Source organism: Larus michahellis, chromosome 2, assembly GCF_964199755.1.
Source record: "Larus michahellis chromosome 2, bLarMic1.1, whole genome shotgun sequence".
NCBI lineage: Eukaryota > Metazoa > Chordata > Aves > Charadriiformes > Laridae > Larus > Larus michahellis.
In genome coordinates, this window is record NC_133897.1 from 97,354,177 (window position 1) to 97,371,864 (window position 17,688).

At 44.7% G+C, this 17,688-nt stretch overlaps 1 long non-coding RNA gene across 1 annotated transcript in view; it reads left to right on the forward strand.

Moving 5' to 3' along the window:
* Window positions 1-17,688, forward strand: part of LOC141739314 (uncharacterized) — a 99,043-nt gene that overhangs the window by 44,122 nt on the left and 37,233 nt on the right. Inside the window, exons 4-5 of the long non-coding RNA XR_012585666.1 lie at window positions 12,148-12,227; window positions 12,314-14,939. This is a non-coding gene — a long non-coding RNA (uncharacterized LOC141739314). The remainder of the gene's footprint in view (window positions 1-12,147; window positions 12,228-12,313; window positions 14,940-17,688) is intronic.

The following is a 17,688-nucleotide window of genomic DNA, read 5'->3' on the forward strand; positions in this document are numbered from 1 at the left end:
AAAGGCAGAATTTGTTTATACATGATTAGCTGCTAATTATTTGCTTAGCTTTATCTGCCATTGAAAGAATAGGTGCTGGCAAAGTTGCCAAAGACATGCTTTCAGTCTTCAAGATCTGGAGATCATGCTGGAAAGGTATTAGAGCTAATTCAAGCTGCTGTGAGGTGACGTGTCTTTGCTGAGGTCAACTGAATGGCAGCTTTTAACTCCGGGTCTGAACTTGACCTTTCTGCCCCAGGTTGGCAGCTACTTGGGTCGTTTTTCCATTTGCAATGTTGACAGTAGCAATAGCACACAGTGTTATCCGCATGCTGTCCATGAGCACCTGATTTCCATTCTTCTCCACTTCTCTTTCACAGATTGACACATAGATTGAATTCAGAAGTGCAGGAAAAGAGCTGTGCCTGCAAAAGGAGCCTGCACTCCAGAGGGTTGGCTCTAAACTATTGTGAGACCTCCGGCTACAACACAGGACATGGGAGCTTTTCTGAACCCTCGTGTCTTGTGTTGCAGCCAGAGGGGCACATCTTTTCAACTGAGTCTGAGACAAATGGAAGAAACCAACATGAAAGAGGTGTAAAGAGAGAGTGAGAGACGGGTACGGGCGTGGGACTTCACTGAATGTCTGAGAGCAGACGACTCAGGAATGTGATCCTTGGCATTAGACTTTGAAGCTTTCTCCTAGATCCAGAGATGTCAGATTTCCACCTGTTCTTGAATGCAGATTGAAAGATCTGAATCAGGTAGTAAAAGTTACTGTGCTTACAATGCCACTGGCATTGGTCTTTTTATTTCTTTCTGCAAATTTGACTAGAATCACTGAATTAAACACTAAATGGTCCTCATGATCTGCCCTTTTGAAATTCAGCAGTTTTGTTTCTGTAATTCAGCAGTTGTAGGTGTGAGCTTTCAGTAGACATAGAATTAAGTAATCTCACATGTTTTGAGCAGAGAACATGCCTATGATTAGTATTCAATTTTTTTGCTTTTCACTGGGACAAATTTTTCACTTCTTGAGCAGCTGATTTCAGGGTGAGCCTCAGATTGAGTAGGAGCTGCAATATGATTTCTCTGTTTTGGCTTAACTTTGCCACTTGTTTAAAATATTGCACGCCAGTATGACCCATCTAATAAAGTATTAAAGTATACTTAACTGAATCTTCCTTTTTAATACTTAATTAGACTGAATATACTGGGATAAAATGTTTTAAATATCGTAGAATCATAGAATAGTTTGGGTAGGAAGGGACCTTTAAAGGTCATCTAGTCCAGCTTCCCCTGCAACGGGCAGGGACATCTTAGAATCATAGAATTGTTAGGGTTGGAAGGGACCTTAAAGATGATCTAGTTCCAACCCCCCTGCCATGGTCAGGGACACCTCCCACTAGATCAGGTTGCTCAGAGCCCCATCCAGCCTGGCCTTAAAAACTTCCAGGGATGGGGCTTCCACAGCTTCTCTGGGCAACCTGTTCCAGTGTCTCACCACCTTCATGGTGAAGAACTTCTTCCTAACGTCCCGTCTCAATCTACCCATCTCTAGTTTTAATCCATTCCCTCTAGTCCTACCATTACCTGACATCCTAAAAAGCCCCTCACCAGCTTTCTTGTAGGCCCCCTTAAGATACTGGTCGGCCACTATAAGGTCTCCTCGGAGCCTTCTTTTCTCCAGACTGAACAACCCCAACTCTCTCAGTCTGTCCTCATAGGAGAGGTACTCCAGCCCTCTGATCATCTTCGTGGCCCTTCTCTGGACATGTTCCAGCACATCCATATCTCTCTTGTAGTAGGGGCTCCAGAGTTGGACGCAGTACTCCAGGTGCGGTCTCACGAGAGTGGAACAGAGGGGGAGAATCACTGTCAACACGGAAGGCTCGGACAATAACACAATGACCAATATGATCAGGTTAATGCCAGTTTATTGCACAGATAGCTCAGTTATTATAGACGTTCTGATTCTGCATCACGCGCTGACAATTTGCTGATTGGTTGCACAAGCTGTGCATGCGGTAAGCAACATATTATAATTGGCTTAAAGCATCTGTCCACGCGGACAATCACCCCTCCTATATCCTGGGTGAAGTTCTACATTTCGCACACTGAATTCAGCACACTTTCTCATATCTTGTTGGTCTCAGCATTTCTAACATCGCTACAATGTTTTCACATAGCCTTCAAACTAACAAAGCCTACATAGTTGTTAGCAATTCTTCGGTGCTTGGCCTACATAGTTGTTAGCAATTCTTCGGTGCTTGGAGTGTTCACAGGATGACCCCTTTGTACTAAAAATCCTCCAACAAATCACCTCCCTCGACCTGCTGGCCATGCTTCTCCTGATGCAGCCCAGGATACGGTTAGCCTTCTGGGCTGCGAGCGCACGTTGCCGGCTCATGTCCAGCTTTTCATCAACCAGTACCCCCAAATCCTTCCCTTCAGGACTGCTCTTAATCCCTTCATCCTGTATTGATGCTGGGGATTGCCCCAACCCAGATGCAGGATCCTGCACTTGGCCTTGTTGAACCTCACAAGGTTCACATGGGCCCACTTCTTGAGCTACTTCCAGGTCCCTCTGGATGGCATCCCTTCCCCTCAGGCATGTCAACTGCACATCTCAGCTTGTTGTCATTCACAAACTTTCTGAGGGTGCACTTTATCTCATTGTCTATGTCATTGATGAAGATATCATATCTGCATTAAGAAAATGTGTATGCCACTGAAACACCCAGAAGAGGACTTTGGATTTGTATTTTGAGTTGTTAAAATAACATGGGTGATTAAAAATGCTTTTGTTCCAATCCTTCCATTTTAACATCTTGTAGGAAGCTACAAAGACACGTGTCCTCATGTGGCAATAAACACAGTTAAATTTTGGGGTAAGATCTGAATAATTTAGAGAATGTTTCCAGACTGTCTATGATCATTCAGTCTTTGCCCCATTCTTTATTCATTGATTTCAGTGTCAATACACACAAAACAAAGCTCTGATCAGGGGATTAGGAATAGCAGGAGCTGATCCTTGGATCATCACAAGGCAGATTTTTTTGAAGATTCCTTTACCTGATGAATATTGTGGTTAATATTATGGAATATTGCAGGAAAAATAAAAAGGCGGTTATATGAAAAGTAAATAAATGTTCTCACCTTCATTTCTCTGATCAGGCTCAGTGTTCCCTGCACAGTTTGTGTAGCTATCATTTAAATGAGAGAGAGTGCTTTCATTCAGGAAGTGTCCTTCTGGGTCAGTACTCCTGGCTTAGTTTTTAATGCCATTTAGAGTATTCAGTTTGTCCTCCTGATCTTTAGTGGAAGTCAGCAGAAAGAATTAGCAAAATAACCCATGGGAGACAAATGCTCCAGTGCCATTCACTGCCCCATTAACTCCCATTGGGTTGAAAAGCCCAGTTGTTGCATCTCTGTGTGTGCGTGTCTTCGCCTCCAGCATCTCTTTCAATCCCAGGAGCGTAAAACATGATCATTTGAAAATTCTTGCTAGAGAAGCTCCGTCTCTCGGTATTCTCAAACACCAGTCATGTTCAGACATTTTCTGAGGGAAAAGGGAGTGAGAAGAACTTTACAGTCTCTCCCTCAGAGGAGACAATACTTCATGAGAAAACCGGGAAGCGTGTACTTAGACAGAAGAGCAGAGATCTGGATATAAATCTCTGCAGTTGCACCAGTTTACTCCAGCCTAAGCATTTTACCTGGTGATTTTCCCCTTTCTAAAGTATCCCATATGGGCTAGCAAAAATTCCAAGAGCTTTCTAAAATACTCAGAAGTGAAGGATGTACTTCGTAGTTTTTTTCCAGTGATCTTCATTCAAATCCCTTACTTCTATTGCGTACATTAAGTTTTGCACTAGAAATACAAAGCAAATGGTACAACAGAAAAATATGTCTATGCTGCGGAAGAGGGGTGTATTTTTTCTCTGGGATCTACCAGCTAGATGTACCAGTTGAGAAGATTTTTGCAAGTAGTTAACATCAGACTGTAGCCAAACCCCTAGTTTAAAGAAAAAAAAAACAGGACTTAAGTATAGTTTAATTCTTTTTTTCCAGGAAGTATTGTTATTATAAACTGTAATCGGTGGTTTTAACTCAGTAATATTTCATTTCCCTTAAAGGAGAAAAAGGTTCCTAGCTGAGCATCTTTGTAAGAGCTGTCAGTGTCCGCATTCATAGAAGAAGAGCTGTAATCGAGAATGGGTAATTTCTTGGCAGTTTAGATGCACGCCCCGCCAATCAAGAAAGCCAAGGCCTCCTAATGATATTAAAATAACAGAAAATGGATTTTTTTCAAACATTCAGGTGTTTTTCAGAGCACCTATTTGCTCAAGTGAGAATTTTATTTGTTGGCGATGGCTGAATACTTAATTACGGTAGCTGTGCTAAATATCACTGCTGGCGCTTGAGATATATTTAGATTCTGCTCCCTCTGTCTCAGAAAACATAGCAATTAAAATGCAGCACTGTAACATAACGTAACTGATAATAGGTATAGGGCTGAGGAAGGTTTGAGATGTTGCCAAATCTGCTATGGAAACCATAGATGAAGCATGAAAATAGTGGGAGCTTTTTCTTCCTGTGTTAGTCAGAGCCCTTACTCCACTCTGTCAGTGCAACATGCAGCGATAGAGGGATTTTCATGTGAATCTGAAGGGGTTAGGTGCCTTTGACAGTAATAATCATTACAGTATTAGTCTTACTGCCTGTAATTTATCTTCTTCACAAGATTTGCTTCAAATAATGAACGAAAGCTTAGTCCTGAGCAGACCTAAAGTATTTCTTTAAAAGGCTCTTTTCTCTTTCCCCTCCTTTCATATGAGGCACGCGCATCCTTTGGGTCCTGAATTGGAGCACGTGATTCCCACCTGGTCTGCCTTCTTGCACAGATCAGCACAAATCGACACAATCATTCAGGCTCTCCCAGTAGGGGCTTCTTGTGTTCCCAGGTGGTGACAGAGAAGGAGAATGAGTGTGGGACACAAAATCTAAAAGTTTATCTATCATCTCAAGCATGCCTGAACCGTTTGTGATTTCATCTGTTCTCTGCTTCCTGTTCTCCTCCTCCCCTTTCTCTGAACACCCTCAGCCCCCTCTGTTTTCATGAGCTCTCGAGTTGTTGAGCCCTATTAAGTTCAGACCCTCAGACAGTCCCAGCAGAAAGCATGTAGCAGAATGCAAGCTCTAATACATAATCCCTGGCTGTATTTTTAACACTGTCATGCCATGTGCAGGAAATTGGGCACAGTACATCTTGAAGGACAATGCAGGAAGGCATTGTCTGCTTGGCACATACCGTTTGATTTTGCTGGAGGAAACCTGCTTTGCAACATGTATGGAAAAACCCTGCACTCTTACGGGCTCTGAACTTACCAGGAGTTGCATTAACCATGAAAAACAGATGTAACAAAGAAGTGTCCTTATCCTCATTTAAGCTCTGTTTATGCTTTGAAAGTCTCACGCAATTCACTGAAAGAGTTTCTTCATCCCTCTTCGAATTGTGAAGTTCTTGTCAGAGCCCCATACTGATGGGACGAGGAACTGTCGCCTGTAACTGGCCATAAAACAGTGGCACTGTGTAAGTTGCTTTAGCCAGCGAGTTGCTTGGAAAGCAAAGGGGCTGTTCATATTTGCAGGCTGATTCAGTCTGTGATCACTATGTAAAGCGTGCTAACAAAAGTGGCAATTCACTCAAGCCACAAAAAAAAATTTCTTATCTGTCATTTACAGCGCCATTCTTTCAAGCTCTTTTCTTTCAGTATGTTTTTTAAATTGAATTATTATATGTATGGTGTACGTGTCTTTGTTTCACCGAGAATTTAATTGACAAAAACCTCATTTTCGACTGAAAAAGGCAGCGTTGCTGGAAGCATAATAATCCATGCACCATTAGCCTTGGTTATAGTCAAAAAGGAACAGTAAAAATGTCACCTTCTAGCTGAGGTCAGCTTCCTGAGTGGATCACAGGTGGTGTTTGTTCACTTTACTGACTAAAATAAATCTTATTTCTCTTGGCTGTGAGAACAATGCAGTTAATGGAGATTGAGGTGGGCTTCAGGCTGTGTCTCATATATTCAGCAGAGATTAATTTAGTACTTTAATGAAGAATTTTTATCAGTAGTCATGATGCAGGGGAAGCATCCATTAAGAGCCTTGAGTGAACTTGCAGTAGTCAAGAAAGAGAGCATCCTTGTAAAGTAAGGTGAGCCCAAGAGGCATGGCAAGCACAGGGGCCCCCATAGCGCTCCTTGAATGGGACCAGGCTGGGCAAGACAGGCCATTTGGGGGACATCCCTCCACCCCACAGGCAAAGGAAGGGAGGGAGGCAAGATCTAGCAGAGCAATCCCGTATCTCTGACGCAGGGTCGACTCAAAATCACAGTGGGAGTAACAGGGTGAGTCAGATCAGTGCCTGTGGAGAAGATTTCTTCCCTCTTCACACTGGCCTGCAAAGCTAGCTATCTGTGGGAAGACATTTTTCAAAGCGGTCTACCTTTTTTAAAGGCAGAGTGGCTGCTGTGGCAATACAAGCCCTGTCCTGAATGCTGCCGCATCCTGCATCTGCCTGACACGCTGACACCGTGGCAGCATGGTTGGGCTCCAGGCACACAGTACCAAACTGTAACGGAGTCACTGGGTGCCCTCACCTCAATGGCAGGCTCCTGCCTGGTCCCACTGCACTGCTGATGCTTTTCTCCCCTGTTTCTGCTCTCCAAAGATGAGGCAGAGCCAGCAGCAGCAGGGAGATGGTGGGATTTCCTACACAATGCCCATGGTACATCGTTTCCTTGCCTTCACTGTGCCAGAGAACAGCTCCCAGACACATGGGGCCAGAGGGGGTCTGTAGGTCATGCGGTGCAGCTGGAGCAGGAGGGACGCATGCTGGAGTCAGGGCATCCACAGCATGGGAATGGGCAAAGGCCCTCAGCACTGGGCATACTGCTCTAAGGAGGCTGGGAGGGAGGGAGGAAGAGTCAAGGACTGAGGGAGGGAGAGAGGAAGAGGAGGGGACCCAGACCCACAGCCTCCAGGACTTTACTGCCTCCTCCTCCAAGAGGTTTTGCAGTTTGTACTTGTACCAAGCTTCTATTTCAGTATGAACTTTATGGTTGGTTGGAATGCCATTGGCCCTCAACGTTTGACACAGAAATGCAAAACCACGATCTCTGCTTTAATTAGAGAAGGAGGCTGGAACTGTGTTGCATTCTGAAGCCATGACAATCGAAAAAGGTTTGGAAAAGAGAATGGTGCAGAAAAAGAGAGAAAAACAGTGCATGTGTGTGTGTGTGCAGATGTACTCTCTGGATCATGGACTGCGGAGGGAAGAGGTGCAAACATTTGGGAGCTGATGCTATAGATGCCTCTTACCCTCGTGTTCATCCAGAGCAACTCCATCAACTTCTGCTGAGCCACCTGGCTTCCCGTTAGAGTAACGGGTCATGAAACTTCGCTTCCAGTCTTTGCTGCACAAGCCATTTCAATTTTTCTGAGTTGCAAACCTGCAAGCTGAACTTGAATGTCATTCACAAAAGCTGTCCCCTTTACCTCTCCCTCCTGCATGGGCGTATCACACCAGGTTAGTCAGGCAGCGCTACAGTTCAATGGTCTCCATTTGAACTTGATCATAAACACCAGAAAAGGCAAACACATTTCCTTCCACTCTGCTAATGGGGAAAAGCAAGGAGTAGAAAAGGCACTGATAGAATGTAGGTGGAATGCATCCTGTGTTGGTGGAAAGACATAACTATAGGTGAAATGCATCCGCCAGGTGATGAACAAACAATACCCATAATAGATGGAAAATACTTTCAACACTGTGGCAGGGCACAGCAGGGCAGGGCAGGGGAGGGCAGGCTTCCCTGTTCCCATACATGGCACACAGTTACAACTATGGCTGTCACGGGCACTCCGAAGAAACATCAAATCCAGCTGGCAGAAGGTTGCAAACTTTCCGTGGCGTCAAACTCCCCAGAATGATTCCATTGTATATAGTGGGGCGGCGCCAGGCAGGGAGCCGCAGGGTTCCCGTGGCAGGCCTCCAGCTGCACGCCTGCCGGAATTGAGCCGAGTATCAGCCAGGCACTGGCTCACTGCAGCGTGCCACCCCACAAGGTAGCAGATTTCAAGGCCCAGTCAGTGGTAGCAATGTCCTCCCTACTCCCTCCCTGCCAGCAGAAGCCCCTGTGTGCCGGGACTGTAGCTTAGTCACTGCGCAGCCTGCATCCCTGTTCCTCTGCTGGTGCGAGCGGGAGGAGAAGGGGGAAAGGAGGAGAAATTAGTTACCGCCACCAGCAGGCTGCCACCAGCCAAAACGCTGCTCCCGAAGCGTTGTCCTTCTGTGTGGGTGCCTCTGCACTCTGTGAGGAGTGGGAGTCACGCAGACGCTGGGGATACTGGGTTGAACGGAAGCAGCTACCTTTGAAGGGTTCATGGGCGTCTCTGCCTGGCTGTCTCCAAAGCCTTTTTCGCTTGTGGATTACCCCCCCACTCCCAGACAGTGTATGGGATCATGTGAGAGAAATTAGTACTAATGTGGCCGTTGTTAATCTGATCTCTCCCTTTTGCTTGATTTTGTCAATTTTGTAAAAAGAAAACCAAAATCCTCTTTCTTCCTCAGCCTTGTAGGGGCTCTGTCCATAGCAGGAGGCTGGTGCTGAGGAAGCACTGGAGCATGCTGGGTGTTTTGCTCTTTTTTCGGCAGTGGACTCCAATATAGCCAAGTTAATTGGCCAAAACATTTTAACACCCAGTCATGTGTACACTGCCGCACAGGCTAGGTAATATAGTAAGGGCTGAATATAGTAAGGGCTAAGAAAGGGCTTGCAAAGTATTTAAAGGGAGAGTTGGTAATTCTTGCTATGTGCTGCCTCCTTCTCTGCAGCAGATACATCCACACATATTCTAAGAAGAGCTGAATCACCACATTATAAATAGACTCACTACGTATTTTTTTGCCCTGAAAATAATTTCAAACTGAACATGTCTACTCTATTCACTTTGAATTATTGCTCCTAAGAAAAGAGAAGGCGGCGACATTTTCTAACTCTTTCTACTTTCCCTATTAGTAGTCTGACTGTTAAAAGCCTTGACTGTTAGCCTTTGGGATGCAAACCTGCTCCCATTTAAGTCAATGTGAGTTTTATCATTGACTTAATTGGAAGTGAGATTGAGCCACTGGGCATGTGAGTGCCTTTGTGTAGAGCTTGAAAAAAAATAATAAAGGAGACTGAGGCAAAATGTAGTGCCAGTTTTTTTCATCACAGCAATAACCCAGCTTTGCTCAGCCTGCCCATGGTAATGCTAAAAGGAAAGCCTAGGCTGAAAGGAAGCGCTCATAATATTATAGCTTAATTAGTTTATGGGAGAAAAACGCTGAAGGGGAGCGGAGCTCCCGTTGTTAAATATTTTACCATTGCAACACTGACCAATGTTGTCTGCTCGACACGAAGTTAGCCAGAGTCTTTGCCCTGTTCCACTGCAGCCTGCCCAGGTTTCCGGGCTCCCTCCTCAAGCCACAGTTTTGGTTTAATGACAGTCATGCTGGGTACCTCTGAAAGCACAGAAAACATTTCTTTTCTGTGTATCTAATTTGCCTATTATTAACATTATCCCCAATCTTTTAAGTAGCTGATTATTAAGCAAAGAAATAGCAATGAAGCAAGGAAAGAATGTGATAGGGAGATTTACTGTGTGGGAAGCAGAGATAAAATTAGATTTCTTTAAGCTATGTAGTACAGTTATTAGGAAGTTAGGCTAATTTTTCAAGGAGCTGTCACTTAAATAACCTCATCTTATTATTCATGCTGAGGTATTTACTACAGAAATTCTTTCCCCCTGGTCATCATTTTTTTCCAGTAGCAGAAGTTGGGAACTCAACAATTGTTTGCATGCCCGAATAATGCAATGGCATGTTATGGTAATGCAAATAGTAGATTATTAAAGGACACGATTTAAAAACACTCTGCTGCTTCTAGTGGAATTTGCTTGTTTGGCCTCTTTTAGTATTTTCACCAGTTCTCTCCAAATTTTCTTTCCACAGTCTCTCAGTAGAGCCAGCAGTAAATTTTTCCCATCTTGATTTGTACTTAGTGCTGTTTCTCATTATCTGCTGCCTTTTCTAAAGGTGTTGAGCAGTCCCAGCATCAAACCCATTGACTGCTAATAGCACCCAGTATCTCCACCACCACAGAGCTCCAGAGAGTATTTTCTCTTGATTGCTTTCTTTTTCCCCAGCTCTATTCTGTTGCTCCCACCTCTGTGTTGCTCCCAGTCCTGGCGTACGTATAGGTTAATCAGACTGTCTTTTAGGCTGAACTGTGGACTCTTAGGAGCTCCTAACATGGGGTACATTTTCCAAGCCGTGAACTGGGATGTAGTCTCAAACCATTTGTGGATTTGGCAATCCCACAGCCAAATCCCCAGGCACTGCTTGGCAGGAATTTCCACTTATGCTTCTTCCAACGGTGTATCTCCAGCTCTACTCCTCTGTTTTATTTTGCTTACAGGACTGCTTCGGTATGTACTTCTCAGCTCCAGTTTGCTGGCACACCACCTTGAGCGCTCCTCCTGGCCTTCCCAGTGAGGCAGGAGAGGTCTGCATAAAAGTGTGTGGCTTTTTACTGCAGATTCAACCTCTCAAACATCAAGGGGACTCTAAGCCTTCTATAAATGAGGAACCTGGTGGACAACAGCAGGTTATTGTTCTTATACCAGAAAGTATAATAAAGGGATCAAGGAGGGAAAAAAAAAGCATATACTTCTATCACGCTTTCATTATTTACAGTCTTAACATAATCTCTTGCAGCTGGTGGTTTGCCAGTAAAAGGGGACCTTCGTTTTTTAGAGGGGACACTTTTTAATCATAGCTCAATATGCTGTGTAGTTGGCGGACTGTGGCCTCACATGCCAAATGCCCAAGGTTTGGAAAAACAGCACGCCATACAGAGCCGTGTTTGTTAGCTGTGCTAGGCTTCTCACAGCACGTGTGATTTAATTTGAGCACAGGAAAGCAAAAAGTATTGAAATTTCGATAATCTAAAGTCCCTCAAAAATGGCTAAGATGTGGGAGCGTCCTTAAGGTTGCAAATCTGGACGTCTCCAGGTTAGGCAGTGAAGAGACATTCTTGCTTCCACAGGGTATCACCTGCTGGCCTCCTGTGTCAGAGTGCGTGTGGCTGTTCCTGTAGAAGTTGTTTTAGGAGGTTAGGCCTACCACAGATTTCATTTTTTTTCAAGAAAAATACGCTTGCTTGTTTAAAATGAGGAGGATATGAATGTCAAGGTGAGCAAAATGTGTCCTAAATACATAGACTCTGTTCTAGTCAGGGAAGGGGAACCTAGAGAAGATCCCTAATCAACTGCTGAGGCTGTTACCTCCAGAACAGCAATTTATGGGAAAAATCAGCCTTTAAAGCAACTGTTTTGATTCATGAAAATAGGTATAAAGAATGCTGAGGAGGCTCTGGCAAGACAGAAAGGGATGAATGTGACTGGTAGAGGCAGGAGTGGGAGGTGGTGCATTTTTGAAAATGCCAAGAATAGGACAAGACGAAAATAGGGTTATCAGGAGATGTATTTATCCTGAAACTTCAGAGACTGTGGAGTAATTAAGTAGCACCAAGGAACTTATTTTCAAGGCAGGTACAGAACTGGCAGCGAGCTAATGCAGAGAAAACAGTGTGCTAATGGTGTATGTACAGCTCTTCTCACCTCTGCTGCTAACCCCCTGCAGACACTCTCGGTCCACATGCTTCCTCCCTTCCTCCTTCCTCTTGTATCCCTCCTTCCCTCCTTTCTTTCTCTTTCTGTCTGCTTTCCTTCCTCTCTTTCTTCAAATGAGGCAAATAAATGTGATTTTTATTAGCTCTGATAGGTGAGGAAACAGAGGTTGAACCTGCCTGCTGAATTTGCATGCCAGATTCACAAGACCATCAGGCTCCTCTCATTCTCAGAAACATCTGTCCTTAAAAACACTTGTAACAGAAGTGACATTGTAAACAAACAAGTGTCCCCAGTGAGCGAATGAAGCTTTACATAATTAAGTTTCTTTCAGTAATATATGTCAGCATTCAGTCAATTGTCGTCTTAACCCGATTATGGCATTGCGCTTCTTGTAACAATAAACATTACATTCATTTTGTTCTTTTATAGGAAAAGAAACTGGGGGTAAGGAATTATAACTTGGGAGTGCGATGCAGGCAGGAAGAGCGTAACTGGGACATGGATTCAAGGCAAGATGTCTTAAAAACCTCTTTCAGCTTTGTTTTTGTCTGTCTTGGTGACCTTGTCCAGTTGCTTTACGTTTCTTTTGTTGCAGTACCTGTGACTGCAACGCAGCAGGACAAGCCCCCTTCTCCATCGTGTAAGAACAGGACACAGTTCCGTCCAGTCTCCAGCACTCTCACACACGCACCTGTACCAGACTCCAGGTTTCACCATCATCAACGCGCCAGCACATGCGGCGGAGCAGAGGGGCTGTGTTTGCACGTCGGGTCTCCAGTGGGGTGTGCACTGTGACTGCCCTGCTGCGGCTGACACCCACTGATGAATGTGAGCTCTCCTTGTTCCTACAGGGAAAGCAGGACCCTAAAATGATCCTTATTATCACACCGTCCCAGTGCCCTTGGCTCCCTGGGGCCTCCCAGCTTCAGGGGACAGGGATGGCTGTGGTTTTTCCCCAGTCAACCCCAAGCCCAAGAGCCTTGGTGGCCCGCCCTGAATGTGCAACACATAGTTCGGGGCTTAGCAAAAACCCGTCTGTGTTTCGGACGACTGCTCATTTCCAGTCTCCTCCTCCTCCTCCTTTGTCTGGCTCTCATGGTCCCCTGGGTGCTGTGGGATTCTTTCCCCTGCTTCACATTTTTCTTTGTGTCCGTACACAACTCCTGAAGGCCAGACCTTCAAAACTTTGGGCTTAACTGTTCTGCCTTTGTCCGAAGCCTCTGTGAAATATGATCAGCACATATTTACCTAGCTGAGAGGCACATTGTGAGGCCTAATGAATGGCTCCACAGTACCTGGTACGATCTAAAAGCCTAGAAGAGCCCGATAAGGAGGTGAGCTTTACTTAATTAAGTTAACCTTCAGATTAATTGAGCTGCTTTCTAAAAAAAATGCAATGTGAGAACATGCAACTCCTGCTGGGCTCTAGTCTGGTTTCTGGGGCTGCAGTCATTAGATACAGCCAAACGCAGTACCCATCGGAGGGTATGCACATTGCTGGGGGAACACGCTGATCATCCCTGCTTATTTATGCTTTACAAAGTGCAAATTTCAGAAATAAATAGTTGATCTACTCTGCATGCAGCGGAAATTTGCCCAAGGCTGGGCTGGTGATTTTTTTTTCCCTCTGTGTCTGCTTGCTTCTTTGGATCATGCCCACATGCTGCTATTTCAGTTCCTAACCTAGCAATTATCCAGCTACATGTATGTGCAGCAAGCGCACCGAACACAGCTGCCTCCCCGGTGAGTTCAAGGAAACTCAGGTGTCTCTTTCCCTCCTTTTATTGAATCGACCCTTTGCACGTTATCCTGTAATTCTTTTTCTTTGGGATTGAACTGTAGCAATTTATAGCTATAAAGGTATATCCTTTTAAACCCCTCTTTCCTTTCTTGACAGATTGCAATTCTTTTTTTTCTTTTTTTTTTTTTTTTAATGACTAATTAGCCAGGGGCTTTGTGGATAAGCTGTTGGCTTTACAGCCTCAGTTCAGGGCCCCTTCCCATTCAAGTGTAAAAGACAGAGAGGTCACAATAGCACTGCTCAGCATAAATCCTTCCCCCCCCTCCCGGAAATCTGTCACCCACCTCTTTATCTCTTGAAATAAAAAAAGGAAGGAAAGAAGCAATATGTGGGAGAATCTCTGCGGCATGTTGTCTGGCAGCCTGATGTGATAATGTTTCTTTTGCTGGGAAACAGCTGAAAAGAGAAAGGGGTTGCTGACTCGCTTCTCTTGCCCTCCGTGGTCAAGCAGAAGCAGCCACAGAGTGGGAAACGAGAGCGGGCACAGCCAATAAGCCAAGCCATGCAGAAGCAGTAATAAATCCCTTGTCGATGTACAGATGAAATTCAGTCAGCAGAAAGTTCTCAGAAGATGCTGGATACCAGCCTGGGTAGAAGACAAAGGACAAACAGTGTCACCTGGTGGAGCTGGGGCAGAGGGGAAAGGAGCCCTCAATGATGAGGGTGCGATGAGAGGCCCCCAAAGAGCCTCAGCACAAGCCCAAGAGTGCTCCTGAACAGAGGACTGCAACAAAAAGGGCTCCCACTGAGTCTCTGTTAACTGTGTCTGATGGGAAATTTTTCAGTACCGCATGGCAGTATCTCTTGGGGGGTTTCTTTTGTCTTCCTGGGGTGAAAAAGGTGAATGGAGCCAACACGCTTCTAGACAGTGGTACTTGGTGTCATCAGGAGTTGCTTCACTCATAGAGGGGTTTCAACTATTTAAACCTCTTGATTAACCAATAGTTTAAACATTAGTTGAACACAGTTAACAAAACCTGTTTTATTTCCAAGGAAGGATGAAGACTTATCTGGGAGTCAATTTGAGGTTTGTTAATGCTATCTGTGGCTTTGCTACAGCTATCTAGCAAATCTCAGAAAATATAACAGTCTTAAAAAAAGCAGATGTAAAATGGAAAAGTAAGTGCTTTACCTTCACAGGAAAGCCCTGTAGTATAATCTAGTGTAGGACTACTTTATGTAGGCATATCTTCATGAGTTTCTTCCAGTTCATATTAATTGTGCTTGTAAGATATATTCCAGGAGAAAGAAAACACGTAAGCAAGGAAATAAGCCATTTCTTATTTGTTGCCTTTGATCACTTCAGCTAGGAGGAACAGTCCTTAGAAAGAAGTCTTTTTCTCTTGCTCTCTGTGGCAGAGACTACCAGAGCTATTTGGAGTGACACAGATGATGCCACACACCCTGGGGTTTGGCTCAGGTAAGTGAGATATCCAGACAGATCGTTTTTTCTTAATGGGGGAGAAAAAAATGCATTAAATATGTCATTTAATGCATTCCAGAGTGGCAGAAAGGTATTTTTTGTATGGTGGACCATTGATATATTTCCTTGCAGACAGTATACATCACTGTAAACCACCCCTGCCTGTTTTATTCTGTGTATCTATATATACAGCCACGTCCTATTTTAATTTAATTTCAAAAAGCTGAACTTCCCTAGAGAGATTTATTATGGGTGTGATGATTTCAGACTTTAAAAGGAAGCCACAGGTGATTTTAAAAGACGAGATAAACTTTCAAATACATCAAATGTCTCATTGTATGAAAGATTAAGATGAGCTTGATTTTATCCGGATTTCCTGCAAATGCCCCAAATTAGCTTTCACAATGTCTGAAGGGATGTGGAGGCCTGGGGTTTGATTTGCAAATCTGAAGGCTGGGGCTGGCTATCACTTGGTGTCTAAATGGGAAACTGGATTTTTTTTGTTTTGGATACAGCCTGGATTTCTCTAGAAATACGCTCTTTTTCCATCTACATATTTTTGTCCAGATGCAGTTTGGAGACTTTGGCTATTTGTCAGGAGTTTCTGAGTGCTAAACGAAGCTTACCTGGGGGACAACACCGTACCTTGTGGTGCTTTGCAGCTGGGGTGGGGGTCTGTGGCTTGTTTATTTGCTGCACGTGTGCCCAGACAGGGAGCTGCGAGCCCCGGCTTAATCTCTGCTCAGAAACTGTCTCTTGAAACCACAGTAGCTGGGACTGGACCCTGTTTCCCACTGCCTCTTCAAATGTATGGATGGCTGCGAATGCCTGCGTGGGAAAGATCCACGCTCCCTGCTCAAAGAGAAACTGTCCGTTCCCATTTCTAGCCAAGATTAAGTGACGCCGTCACACGCAACTACAAAAGGAAAGTACCCAGGAGGGAGCACGTTGGCTGTTGGTCCCGTCTCAGTTCTCTGCTGCTATATCAAAGCTACCTCTGAAAAAAAAACAGGCTACCAAGAACTTAAAGGGGCAGCTCCAGAGAAAACCTAATCCCCCACTTGCTAGTGCTTGTCATTTAGTGGAAAAGTTTGTGATGTCTGATGTTTTCCCTGGTGCCTCAGTTCTTTGAGTCACAGAGCTTGGTGAGAATTGTTTTCTCAAATGTTAATCGCTAGAAAAAAAGCCTGAAAACGTGACCAGCGTCATCCTCTCACAATGAGAAGTGAAAAGAAAAATGGTCTAACTTATTGTTTTAAGCAGTCTCTAGATTTTTAAGTTAATTTCAAGCTTTTCTGAGATCTTGCTTGTGATTTTTTAAAGCGTAGCTGTGACAACACTGTGTTACGATCATGCAGCAGAGTGTAATGATCCTCAGGGCTTCCTGCCGCCATCACTACCTCTGTCTCTTGCTAAGGCTGGCAAATCCTTTCTGCTTCTCCATATCCTTCCTCCTGGGGTTACTCCAGCCCCCATCTCCCCTCTTCTTTGCCTCTCCCAGACTTTCTGCCCTCCTCACCACCTCCCTGTGCTCCTCCCAGCCACTGTGAGCACCCTCCATTGGAGTGGCCCTTTCTCACCCCAGGCTCCCGGTGGCTTTCATGGGTGTAGAAGATAGCACAATAACCTGGTGCTTGCTGCCTCCTTCAAGTCAAACACAGACCTGGCAGAGGACAGTTTTGGTGCTGAGGTCACAGGGGTCCCCAGCACACCCCTAGCAGCTGGGGGTTGCCATCGCAGGGGGTGTGCAGCTGCAGCAAGAGCTGCCAGAGGGTCAAGACCCTCAAAATTGACCCTCTCAAGGTGATGGCACCTTATGTGACCTACCTTAGCAAAGAGGAAGATACAAGAGCAACAGATGATGGTGGCAGTTGTATAAAAGGAACAGAAATAGCAGAAATGGGGAAGTAGAAAAAGACTGGATTTCAGACTTTATGTTTTTTAGTGTTTTACAATTTAGGCTTAATTTTTCATCCAGTTGAAGGTCAGTCTATGGGGCTGTGATTGCTGCCTGTGGAAGGGTAGGCAGGAGAGGTGGGTGTAGAAGGAAACTTCTGTTCGTGGTAGCCTGTGTCCCTGGGCTCCCCTGACACTCGGTAGCAAAAGCTAAACTCCTTTTCAGCGCAATTCAAAGCAGAAAATTAACTCCATGTTCTCCTTTTTCCATCCAAGGCCAAAGTTCCCCTTTCTGAATAATGCCCTCCCTGCTTTTCTTAGCACATTACTTTGTTGGATTAAATGGGGCTCAGCATGGGAGTTGACCTGGACAACCATTGGCAAACACGTATAAAAGCTACACCTGTGAGGAACAATTGCAAGGAGGGCTGTTGTGCAGCTCCACAGGCTGCTTTGGCTCAGCGTGGAGGAGGATTGGCAGTAAAGAGTGATGGCTTTATTTGTACACCAGTTTCAGGTGTAAACAACAACTGCTTTATGCAAAACCTTCTGTCCAAAAAGCTCTTCTCTTGCTTATGGAGCCATTTAGCAATCACCAAACCCTGTTCAGGTGCAGATGCTGTTTTTTATTCTGAAGAGAGATATATATCTATTTCCTTTTGATAGCTTACTGTTGCTACCAGCATCTATCACCAATATCTGCTTGAAATAACTCTTCTGGCCCATTTCTCTCATGTGCTACATGTGTTCCCAACGCTACTGAATTTCCATGTAACCACGGGCAGTGTTGGCTTGTGGCACTGGAGTAACTGTGAGTCAAGCGTGAAAACGTGTCTGTACACAGGCAAGC